Genomic DNA, 13,535 nt, shown 5'->3' with positions numbered 1-13,535 from the left:
TTGTAGTTTTTCTTTAATGTGATGTAAAAATTCAAAACAAGAACAAATACAACTTTTTAAATAAAAATATGTTCACGTTTCAAAATATTGAAGAAGACAATGTAGTCTGCGGTGCGGGCTGTATTAAAACTTTGTCACTATAGAACAAAAGCCCACCAAAGACCTGTATAATAATATTTTTCTAAAAGAATATCACAATGCTTGCAGTATGAAAAAAAAAATTACATGTTCTTTACAACAAATGAATGTAAATTTAAAATACTTTTAACACTCAAATGTAACTTACAAATAAAATTACATCATATTGAAATTGCTTTGCCCAAATATGACGTTGCCTTCAAGGGTAGAGGTGATAGGCACTTTTATGTAAGCGCGCACCATCCTTAGATCACGTCACTTGACATCAGGTGGGATCGTGTCAAGCGTTAATTACTATTGATTAGCAGTTGAAAAAAGAATTTTTACTTAATTCTAAGTAATGCTACTTAATCTAACTTAATATTTCAAATACGAAAATTCGGTATTGCTGTAGTAGGTAGTACGGTTCGGTGCTTTGGTAGTTTGGAAACAATCTGGTTGAATTTCGGAACAGAAATCTTATAAATATAAAAGAAAGTCGTGTTAGTTACACTATTTATAACTCAAGAACGGCTGAATCGATTTGACTGAAAATTAGTGGGTAGGTAGCTTAGAACCAGGAAACGGACATAGGATAATTTTTACCCCGTTTTCTATTTTTTATTCGGACGGAGTCGCGGTTAAAAGCTAGTAGGTTATAATCAGGAATATCGCATCGTTTAATTTATTGCTTTAATTTTACGAACTTAATACTTTTTTTTACTTACTTAATTAGAATACTTTGTTTTTTTTTTTATTCTAGACAAAGACGAAGACGATTTCTTATCAAAACATATTTTCGTGTGTTTCTTAGTAAAAACATAATGTATATAAAACATACTAGTTATGTAATAACAGACGCATTGCTATGAAATATTTCCAAGCTCATTCTGCGTACATCAATAATTAAAGCCGCCATTTCCATTTGACGATGAGAAGCGAATTGCTAAATGATGGCACGTGTATTAAATCGTTGATTCAACATATTACCAATGAAAATGTATAAATGCTAATGTTTAGATGAATGCATGTTCATTTGAATGTATCTCTGGAACGACTTAACATATCTTGATATGAAATTTGGCAAAGATGTAGAACATAGTCTTGAAGAACACACAAGATACTTATTACGTTTATTTTTTAATTCCGCTCAGATACAGTTACATACAACAGCTAATTGATTAATATTTTTATCCAACTGACAATGACTGTGTGTGGGTTTTTGTGTATGTCAATTTCATTGCGACTTGTAGCCTAAACGTTTGAAACAATTTTCACGAATGAGGTATCTTTCGATTGGAATTCTTACCCTTAGTGTAGGTACACTAAGTTGAGTTTAATGATCATTAATTAACTAATATTATTATTACAACATGTGATGTGAATAATCTCATCTTATATTAAACTAGCTTTTACCCGCGACTTCGTCCGCGCGGAATAAAAAAAAATGCACACAAGATAAAAAAGTTCCTATGTCCATCTCCTAGTTCTAAGCTACCTCCCCATCAATTTTCAGCTAAATCAGTTCGACCGATCTTGAGTTATAAATAGTGTAACTAACACGACTTTCTTTTATATTTATAGATGTTAATTAATACTGACGTCTACAGGAAAGAATTTGTTCATTGAAAGTATACGAATAAAAATAGAATAAGGAAAAGTAATAAGTAGGTCACCTGGTTTGTGAATAACACTGTCTAAAAGTAACAAAATGGCGATGGCAATAAATTTGTAGTTTATGAGTTCGAGAAAAAAAAAATAATACATAATTCTGTATATCTCTGGGACAGTTAGAGAATTCGGAAAACCGGAAAAACATTAACAATGAAGCTGTGACGGTCTAAAATAGGTCTTCTTTTCAGCCTAGTAACGCCCACTGCCAGGCATAGACATCTCGCAAAGATCAAGGTAGGTAGGATAATATAGGTCTAATGAAACTTAATTCTTTCTCGGCTCCGAATATGAATTTGTCCCATTCGGTGTCGAGACCCTTGGTCCGTGGGGTCCTAGCGCTAGAAGGCTTTTTAAGGAAACAGCAAAAAGGTTAGTCGACATCACAGGAGACCGATGAGCTGGCAGCTACCACGGACAAAGAATTAGTCCAGCCATTCAAAGGGGGAACGCTGCCAGTATCTTCGGAACCTTGCCTAAAGGGACGCCTTTTAATGACATATTTTAGTTTTTATATTATATTTAATCTAATATTTTAACTTTATTTTATATTTATGGACTTTTCGAACGCTTTTGATCGAGTTAACCACCGATTGTTGATAAAAAAATTAGAAAACATGGGTATACATGGGTCCCTGTTACATTGGTTTGAATCATACTTATCAAAAAGACTTCTTTTTGTTACAGTCAATGGCTCCGATTCTTGCCCTTTTGTAGCCAGTTCTGGAGTACCTCAAGGGTCCCACTTAGGTCCAATCTTGTTTTTAATTTTCATCAATGACATTTCAACCGAAATTAAACATTGCAAGTTCTTATTATTCGCTGATGACCTCAAAATCTACAAAACGATTAACTCCATGTTAGATATAAAAAATATTCAAGACGACCTTAACAATATTCAAAAATGGTCTCTAGAAAATCATATGTTAATTAATCCAAAAAAATGCTTTCAAATTAAATTTACAAAAAAGAAAAACACTACATTATCTACATATGTAATAAACGGGACAAAGCTTATGAAAGTCAACAAAGTGAACGACTTGGGCATACTGGTCGACGCGGGGTTAAATTTTGTCGATCACATTGACGCAGTAGTCACGAAAGCAGCCAAAATGTTGGGCTTCTTACGTCGTAACACGAAATGTTTTCGTACCGTCCGCAGTAAAATGGCCCTGTATAATGCTCTGGTACGCAGTGGACTTGAGTATGCATCTACCGTGTGGAATCCCGTATACTCTATTCACTCTCAGCGCATCGAAAGTATTCAAAGAACATTCACTAGACAACTGGCGTACAGCTGCCATGGAATCTCGCATCGCTCTTCTTACGATGCGAGATTACTTTTCTTTAGGATGACCTCCCTGCGAAACCGACGCAAAATAATTGATCTCGTACTATTATTTAAGGTGCTCCACAATATTATTAGATGCAGCGACATCACTCAACATATCTCTATATCTGTCCCCAGAGTAAGTCCTAGAAACTACAAAAAAAATATCTTCCACATTAAATTTGCCAGAACCAACCTCGGTCGCAATAGTCCTTTGGTCCGAATATGTAACGAGTATAACGTCATAAACAGCTCCGATATCGATATATTCAATGATGGTTTGACCTCATTTAAAAACAAATTATACAAATTAGTAATAATATAACTAGTTAGTAAGAATTACACATGTGTCCGATGTAATTTGTACATGCCTTTAATTGGTATACATGTTATCCAAAATGTATCAGTGAACTTTTAATGTGTTTCCATTCAACATGTATGCTGTTGGCGTGATTAAATAAATAAATAAATAAATTTAAACTTTCACGTTTATAATGTTATTCTGTCTTCCCCTCTGTGTATATTACTTATATTATAAATGCAAATGTTTACATGTTTGGATGGATGGATGGATATAATTTAGAACGTAACTCCAAAACGACTGAATGGATCTCTCTAAAATTTGGCATAGATGTCGAACATAGCCTGAAGAACACATAGGCTACTCAGAATTTTTTTTTTTTATTCAGCGCGGACGGAATCGCGGGCAGAAGCTAGTTTATTAAAACTATTTTTATATCTTAAAAGTGCAGACAAGTTAACACTTTGTGCGGTTTAGATTTCTTTCTACCGGCCAGTAAGTGGCGGTTAACTTAAATTATACTCCGCACTTAAGTTATTAAACGTGACCTAGATTGTGACCGCGTTCAATGGTTGAAAATAACATAATGGTACAATTTCTTTATACATTCATTCAATGACAAAAATCTTTTTTGTAATATTATAGTGTATTTGTATGTTATATATCTCTTTCTATATATATTTTTTTTATATTACAAGGTGGCAAACGTTTAACCGGCCACCTGAATTCGCCGAAATGGCGAAGCGAACGCTGTCCATAGACATCCGCAAATGCAGTTGCGTTGGCTACCTTTAATCAACGGACGAGGGTAAGGGAATTCTACCCCTATCTATGCCTCCCTCTTCCATCAAATCCACTTAAGAAAGAATACTAATATTTCTCCACTGAACACTTGCATAGAATAGATGTTATGTTCTATGTGAGTATTAATTCAAGGATTTTCCTAGGAATGAAAATAATTTTTTTTTTTATAAATGATTTAGCAGAGTGGAATGTCACGAAAAAACAACATTAAAAATCATTATATATTTTAATTCTGTTCTTTTGTAAGCATATATGAATTATGTAAAGTGTTAGTTTATTTTTCTATTTTTCCATTTCATGTTCTAAATTATAATTTCAAATTTTCCGCACTAAATGTAAAATCGAATTAATGAATAGAAGAAGAGATTGGCTCCTGAAACATAGAGCTCGGACCTAGTTCAGGAGCCAATGCTCCCACGCATTTGTTGCAATAAAGCATTTATTTATTTATTTATAATGAGTTTAATAGTTCTAATTTAATAGTTTATTTGAACAAAACAAAAAAAACACCAAAAATATTATCAGTTGTTGGAACATCCTTTTAAGCATATAATACTTGTATGTATTATTACAATAGTATCTAATATATAATATAAAATTCTCGTGTCACAGTTTTCGTTGCCATACTCCTCCGAAACGGCTTGACCGATTCTCATGAAATTTTGTGAGCATATTCAGTAGGTCTGAGAATCGGCCAACATCTATTTTTCATTTTTTTTTTCAACTGCGCGCGGACGGAGTCGCGGGCGACAGCTAGTATAATATATAGTTAAAAATTACGAAGATATACTTAGATTAAGCAAAACAAACAAACTATATAGTTTACCTTATTTACATTAAACTTACTGAACCAAAAACATATTGAAACTTCATGATCTAATAATCGAATCAATATTAAAAGTTGGCTAAGTTTAATAACATAACTTGTCTTTCAAGTTATCAGTTTTGGGAACATCTGTCTAATTTAACTGACAGGTGTCAGGTGTAATAACTTTAACTTGAATCAAATATATCTAAAGTAATGATAACTTTTAAGTTATTTTTCATTCATAACATAATTTATCAGATTTATAAGAAAACAAGATGTCGCCGGCGACACTGTCTGAAACAAAATATTAAAACAAAGATATCATTCCATTTTACACATTTCGCTTCGCTGAGATTCCGTTTTCGCGGCACCGTGCACAAAGCGTTAAAAAAAATCCTACATAAAAGCGTAACACTACTATTGTAAAACGTATTCATAATAACTAAGTATAGTGTTTTAAATCTGACTCAACGTATATAGGTCAGAGTTTTAATAAGTTAAGTGCTGTGGGGGGAAGATATTTCACAGACGACTCAAAATAAATCGGTCGTGTAAAAGCTGGCTCGTATTAGCCGACACTTGGAATATTATTATACAAAGCCGTATCACCACGTCATATATTTATTTAAAACAAATTGTTTCTTTTATAAAAAAGTGTGACCAGTGTTAACTTTGTTTAAAGATGTATATGTTTTTTCGGTTTGAAAACTAATGAATTTTCTTAGGATATATATGGCGCGAAAGTGAGCGGCAATGTCGGCTGTTCCAAATGTTCAGTTTGTTGTAATACTCAAGAAGAGCAGTTAAGAGCATCCAAAACCGACGTGCAAGTATACGTAGATGTACGAGTATGAATTGTAGAAGAAGCGAAAGAGGTGTGTCAGGACCGAGCCAAATGTAGGTCCGGTATCTCTGCCTACCCCTCTAGGATACGGGCGTGAATAATAATACTTAGTTTTAATTATAAATATTTGTTCAAATATATTTTTTCATGTCTACTTATAAAAAAAATCCTCTTTATAATATTAGTATAGACAAGTTTCATGTGGCTTTTTTATTTTATATTTTCAATTCTAAAACTCACCAGAATCGAATCTTTATACTGTTACTCTTTTACTCACTGAGCTATAAGTGTTGACAAATTAATTACTTAGCGTAGTTTCATCAATGTGCTTGCTTCCCGAATACATGCATTGTATTGCAGCAAACAATAGCGCAAACAGATATACGTTGATTTCAGTTTACATCAAATCTATTCACTATGCGACAATAAATGTATACAAAGTATGAAAGTAATAGTCGAAACTTAAATTATCTTTAACTTTTTTATTAGGTGGTAAACAAGCAAGTGACCAACCGACTACCAGGATTCGCCAAAAGACCACTAAGTACATCCACAATTGCAGATGCGTTGTCATTAACGATCGTAATCCTTCTCACTATTTTAAACAAAAAAGAGATAACAATATATTTTATTGTGGGATTTTGGTCTCAGAAACCAACTGTAAGCAATTAAAAAAATTACAAAATATAAATTATTATTATTTACACATAAATTAATTTACCATTCATTACCATGTTTCAGTCAATTCCAATAAAAATTTAAACAAATGTTTCATGAATTGCTGTTAGTAAAAATCTACTAGTCTTCTAGTTATTTAAAAAAAAAATGGGACCCATCTGCAAGCACTTCTTTTCGATTAAAATAATTTTATCAAAATCGGACCACCAGGGGCGGAGCATCGCGGTAACACACATAAAAGAATACAGTGGAAATGATAACCTCCTTTCTTTTTGAAGTCGGCTAAAAAGCGAAAACCGATAATGCGTTCAGTCTTTTATTAGTTACTTCGCTGGCGCAGTGACCTAAAGTGGGTCTTGGCTTCCGACACTAAAGATCGCAAGAGTCGCCTGTCCTGTGCCTTCTTGCCAGTCCATCGCTTTCAGCTCCAGCAGCTCCAGCTCTACGGCGTCTCGCCGGTATCTGGGCCGGCCGATAGGTCAACGTTTTGCAAACACATGTCTTAAAGTAATAGTAAATTCAAACATGTTCAAAGCGAGTTTGGCCACAGAATGTTATCCTAATATTGATCGGACATAATCGAATTAAATTCATGGCCCCAGGTTGGGTAATGTGGTAAATGGATTAGAAATTTCAAATATTAGTTAGGCTAGAAAGAACATATTGATAATTTTCAATAGGTATACGCAGAGATTAAGATCTAAATTCGATATTCAAATTTAACTAATTTTATAAATGCTAAAGTTCAGATGGAGGAATCTTTTTTAAAGATATCTCCAGAACGGCTTAACGGATCTTGATGAAATTTGGCATTGATGTAGAACAGTGTAGAAGAACACATAGGCTACTTATTTACTTTTTTTTAATTCCGCGTGGACTGAATCGTGGGCTACAGCTGGTATGATTTATAAATTCAGGATTTTCTTTGTTAACTAAAATGTTTAATTCAATGTTGTTAGATGTTTTTTGTTAACTGAATGACTACTTTTTTATAATTTATATTATAATTTGGTGATGTCTGGTTCTTTTTAAGGTCACATTTTTGACTGACTAGTTTACAGCGATGGATGTAAGCTAAATATAAACGTTTATTTTCTATAAATATCCGGATGAGCATTTACCGGCTGAGTAGGAACAACTCGTTCGGGACAATACGCCACCTGCCGGGCTGCACTCAACACGTATTAAGTAACTATAGTCCGATTAGCCTAAATGACCCGGTAGGCATAAGTTAAACTAAATTAAAATATATAATTAGCGTCACTTGTCATTGTCAAATAAGCGACATAAGATCCTTGTGGGGCATGTGTTAGCATGAGTTGTGAGTTGTCTATGTCAATGTCGTATTTACATATTTTCTGACAGATTTAAATGCGATAGCGTCGCCTCTCGCCTCTCTCATCGGGTCAGAAAACTTCCTGACACTATATCTGTATATGCCTTATACTGTATACGCCATTTTTGTTCAATTCCAAAATTTTAATATAGTGTGGTACTCTTCTATCCATCTCTATCAGCCGTCATATCTGAATTCACATCCTTTCACATAATCCATCCACACTTTTACATTTCACGGCATGAAAAAAACACATTTTCCATTTGGTATTGTGATGGATATCAGTGTGGCTTAACCACTTAAATTTACGAACTATTGTTTGTTCCACAGAATTTTTATTGCTTGTATCGAATCTACCATTTTTAATAAACATTATTTATTAATTTATCATCATCATCATCACCATCATCATCATCACCATCATCATTATCACCATCATCATCATATCTATATATATAAAAATGAATTGCTGTTCGTTAGTCTCACTAAAACTCGAGAACGGCAGAACGGATTTATCTTATCTTAGTCTTGAAATGTTCGTGGAGGTCTAGGGAAGGTTTGAAAGGCGAGAAAAAATTCATACCGCTATTAAGTTTTTTTTCCTGCGTGCGGACGGAGTCGCGGGCGACAGCTAGTCATCAATATAAATGTGAAGTGTCTGTATGTACTATCAAAAATCATATTTCGTACACATAATGTATTTAAGTTGTTGCTAACGAAAAATAATTTATAATTTTTTATCTGTCTGTACGTCTGGTCGCAAGGCCGCGTTTGTTTCGAGTAATCTCCGGAACGGCTGGACCGATTTTGACGGGAAGATAGCTGATGAATGCGGGCATGTTATAGGCTGGCGATGTCGCGGGCGATCGCTAGTTTACTAATAAAAAACCTGACTGACTAACAATCTTGAAATGAATACAAATTGAATGACACCTCACTCGTCAAAATCCGTTCAGTTTTTAACATTATAAGTCACAATAGAATTGACTTACATACATATTTACGTTAAAAAATTCTCTTAAGGTAGACGAAATTATTATCTTTTGTTTAAATATTTTGCATAAAATGTAGCATATATTCGAAGTAAATTGTGAAGATAAGTGAAACTGGTTTAACGTGGGCGGCAAGTAATTAATTAACTTAGCTAAGTTATAAAGTATATTTGTATATAAAATTTTGTAACTTTAAATATAAAATAATTAACTTTTAAAACTTTCCAAAAAAGGTAAATTAGGATATTTGTGACCTTATTAAAAAGGTGAGAAAAGAATATGAAATTTTTAATATCAAAAAATAAAGATAAACAAATATGCTAGCTTTTCTTCTTTTCTTATAATTTAGTTATACAATATAACGCACTTTTTTTCATTAAACTTTAATACAAATGAAAGAATATCCTTTTTACTAAGTTAGGCTTCGTTGATATAATTTCACTGAAAAGAAATCTCATTTTTAATACAAAAGCTCAATTGAGGTTTATATTTCATAAAAAAGGTTCAAAGGTAAACCTTTGACATTGTACAAAATATAACAAGGATCAAAGATTTGGAACGAATAAATTATAAATCGAATTTACAGAACAATAGACACATCAACTTTTTTCACAACATATTTAAGCGAGTTTCCACTCCTTGGACTTAACAACCCTTTCATTATATTTTTAACAAAAAAAGACAACTTGGCGATTAATGTTGATGAAGCTATTCATTTAGATATCTTTAGATAGACAAAGTAAAATTTGATAAACGAAGTAGGGTTGGCAACAGGCAGGCGGCCGGCCGCAAAAACTTAAGCCAAAACTTTAAGGTTCATAAAACCTTGTGTGCCGACCCTACGAAAGTGGGATAAGGCCAGGGAGATGATGATGATGATAAAGTAGCTAATAGAAAAGTCAAAAATGTATGGAAGTGACAATAACTTTGATATGTTAAGTATTTTTCTTATACATTTTGACACATTTTATCGACTCTACAAGCGATAATCGAATGTTACATTCTCTAGATCCGCTGGCCAGTATGTAAAAAAAAAACTTGAGAGGTGTCAAGGGACACCCGGATGGAACGAAGTTCCTTTCGATTAATTAGTGAAGGAACCAATGTTTATTCTATGAATAAAAAACTTAAGTCTTCACAAGAAGTACATTTTATTTCTATGAATTTTCGTTATATATTGTCACGTCGTTGCCATGGTGATATAGCAAAAAGTGTCGTGACAACTTTTCGTAAGAATTTTTTCCGTCTAGCCCCCTTTCACAACGCGCGATAAGGAACTTCGTTCCAAAAAAAAAACTTAATATGAACATAGACAAACAAATGTGTTTTTACCATTTCATTTCCTTTGCTATCTCTATAAAAAAATATATTACCAAAATTTTAATAAACAATTCATAAATTAATGTTTATTTAATATCTCGAAAATACGAGGCAAAGGTAATTCGTTCAGCCGCGTTTTAATATTTATTATTGAAAACGAGAAACGTTCTTACGACGAATTATTCCACTTGGGGTCCTCTTTGATAATTTAATAAAAGCTGCAATTATTATTATTTTGTATACAAATGAAAATACGAAAACTAGATTATTAATTATTTACCATATAATCCTATAAAATACAAATTGAAAGGAATTATTATTTTGTGTTTGTTGTTATTGTTATTTATTAACTAAATAACGAATCAAAAAATTGATATTCACTTTTGCTGTTGTAATCCATTTGCTTTAAATTTAACTTTATATCGCAACAAAAATCAAATATCTATGTAATAAAAAAAGTATATTGTTTAGAGGGCGATGTTTTTTACAAAATAAAGTACTTTATTAAAATGGCTCCCAATTAGGGTTGACGACAGAGTAGCCGTTAAAATTAGCTCATAAAAATTAAGGTTTATTTTTAAGGCTTGGGCGCTGATGACGACCAGAAAATGATGATGAAAGAAAGAAATTAAAACACTTCTGCCATACAAATCTTTTGAAACTTAATGTTGAATAAACAATATAAATAAATGAATAATCGTATTCAATGTAAAAAAGAAATAATATTTGAAACTGGCTGACAAAGCCATTTATTGTCTATTTATTTATATTGGAACGTTTTAGTGTTTAAATTTATTATTTCCATTAAATTTGAAAACATATAAATTATCAATTTCAGTCATTAACCGGTGATTTCTACGATCAAAATCTCTGCATAAAACATATCGTCGTACCACTACCTTTGACAAAACAGACATAATAATATATTTCTAACGGGGGTTTTGGTCTCAAAAACTCACGATAACTTCAGTTTCAATCCGTTAAAATTTATGTACACTATCCATCCGATTCGTCATTTCAGTCACAAAACCTATCCAACTCTTTATCAGTTCTTTCTTGGTACATATTGGAACGAAGTTCCTTATCGCGCGTTGTGAAAGGGGGCTAGACGGAAAAAATTCTTACGAAAAGTTGTCACGACACTTTTTGCTATATCACCATGGCAACGACGTGACAATATATAACGAAAATTCATAGAAATAAAATGTACTTCTTGTGAAGACTTAAGTTTTTTATTCATAGAATAAACATTGGTTCCTTCACTAATTAATTGAAAGGAACTTCGTTCCATCCGGGTGTCCCTTGAAACCTCTCAAGTTTTTACTTTTATAATATATGCAAAGTTATAGTGTGTGAGAGCGTATCTCTATTCAATTTTATTTCCAACCGTGCGCACCTTGCCTCTATATTACATGATTTTCCGTCTGGCCGCGCTCCCCCGGGCTGAGCCGCACTGCACCTACCTTCCTACTTCGTTATCTGTACATCTATGCATATTAATAAAATTGGTTTGTCATTATGTAATATCAAAATAAAATTTTCGTACACTTTATATATTTGTGTAGTTGATAAAAACCGAATTTTAACATTTTAGTCAACATGTCTGTCGCAAGACCGCCTTTGTTCTGGGTAATCTTCAGAACGGCTGGACTGATTTTGACGGGGCTTAGATGGGAAGGTAGCTGATGCACGCTGGTATGTTATAGGCTATTTTATTTTGATTCTGCGCTAACAAAGCCGCGAGCGATCGCTTGTCTAAAATATGACACATATTTTTTTTAAAACAACTACGCACTTTTAACATTTTTCTACATTAAGAATTTTTAATTATCTAAGCAGTTCATTGACGATTTCTCATTATAAACATATGTACTGTGAGTAACTTTCTCTATGGTTCAATTAACCACAGTGGCAGTTGGTATGTAAAAGAAACAATGTAAAGATAAAAGATTAAAAAGAACACATTCTACTTTACTGTGTCTAACATGTCATTTTGTCAGACGTAACCAACATTTTATCGCGCCTTGTTTTTCACTAAATTTTATGACAACCCTGAAGGGCTATTAAATTTTAACCTTATCAAAATCTGTCGCGTTTACTCGTAAATCTCGTCAATTCACTTCTCATAAAATTTACAAGGTACATAAAATGTTAAAAGGCTTATTTCTAAAGTGCTATTTTAGCAAATTAGCGAAAGTATATCAGTTATATTGTTATAAACTATTCAGAATTTTATTAGTCCTGATTACTATGTAATTTATATACAAACAACCCTCATACATAAAACCATAAAGGTGCGATTTCACGAAACACGACAAACATGCTGTCTTGCGACAGTTACAGTTATTAAACCCGCTACAGACGTTTAGTTTTAACTGTAAAGTTAAAACTGTGCGTGTGAGGACAAAATTTTAACTGTCACTCCAAATGTACAATTAAAGTTTTGTCTATACACACAGTTTTAACTGAACAGTTTGGTTGTTTAGTTAAAACTGAACGTCTGTCATCGGCATCATAGAAATTAATACAACAAAGTAAGGTCTGCCGTTGGGGCACATGTCTTGCCGTCTGCTGCTGCCGTTTGCCGTCTACCTTGATCAGCGATAACATACCTTTACACTACTGAGTTAGTCTTGTAAAAATGTAAGGAGACTTAATTGAAAAATATAGTACAGAATAACTATATGAAGCATTTCAAATTTTATAGTTTACGTTAAACTGAGTGTAAAAACCGATACTATTTTATCATCCATCTTGAAAATAAAACTGAAACAATGCACTACAGGGCGTTGTAACTAAATTTTTGACATTTAAGTTTTTATTACTTTTAGAGCGCTATAAAATCTGATATTAAGTGAACAGTGAACTGATGTTAAAGACGTTATAAGTTGTTCGCGCCTTTCTTTCTTATTTCTTACTAGCTTTTAAGCGCGACTCCATCCGCGCGGAATAAAAAAAAATGCACACAAGATAAAAAAGTTCCTATGTCCGTCTCCTAGTTCTAAGCTACCTCCCCATCAATTTTCAGCCAAATCAGTTAAACCGATCTTGAGTTATGAATAGTGTAACTAACACGACTTTCTTTTATGTATATAAAAACTAGCTTTTACCCGCGACTCCGTCCGCGCGGAATTAAAAACAGAAAACGGGGTAAAAATTATCCTATGTCCGTTTCCTGGTTCTAAGCTACCTGCCCACCAATTTTCAGCTAAATCGATTCAACCGTTCTTGAGTTATAAATAGTGTAACTAACACGACTTTCTTTTATATATATATACTAGCTTTTACCCGCGACTCCGTCCGCGCGGAATAAAAAATAGAAAACGGGGTAAAA

This window comes from Papilio machaon, chromosome 24 (genome assembly GCF_912999745.1).
Source record: "Papilio machaon chromosome 24, ilPapMach1.1, whole genome shotgun sequence".
In the NCBI taxonomy this organism is placed as follows: Eukaryota; Metazoa; Arthropoda; class Insecta; order Lepidoptera; family Papilionidae; genus Papilio; species Papilio machaon.
The sequence above is the reverse complement of the archived record's forward strand: the minus strand, read 5'-3'. Positions refer to the sequence as shown.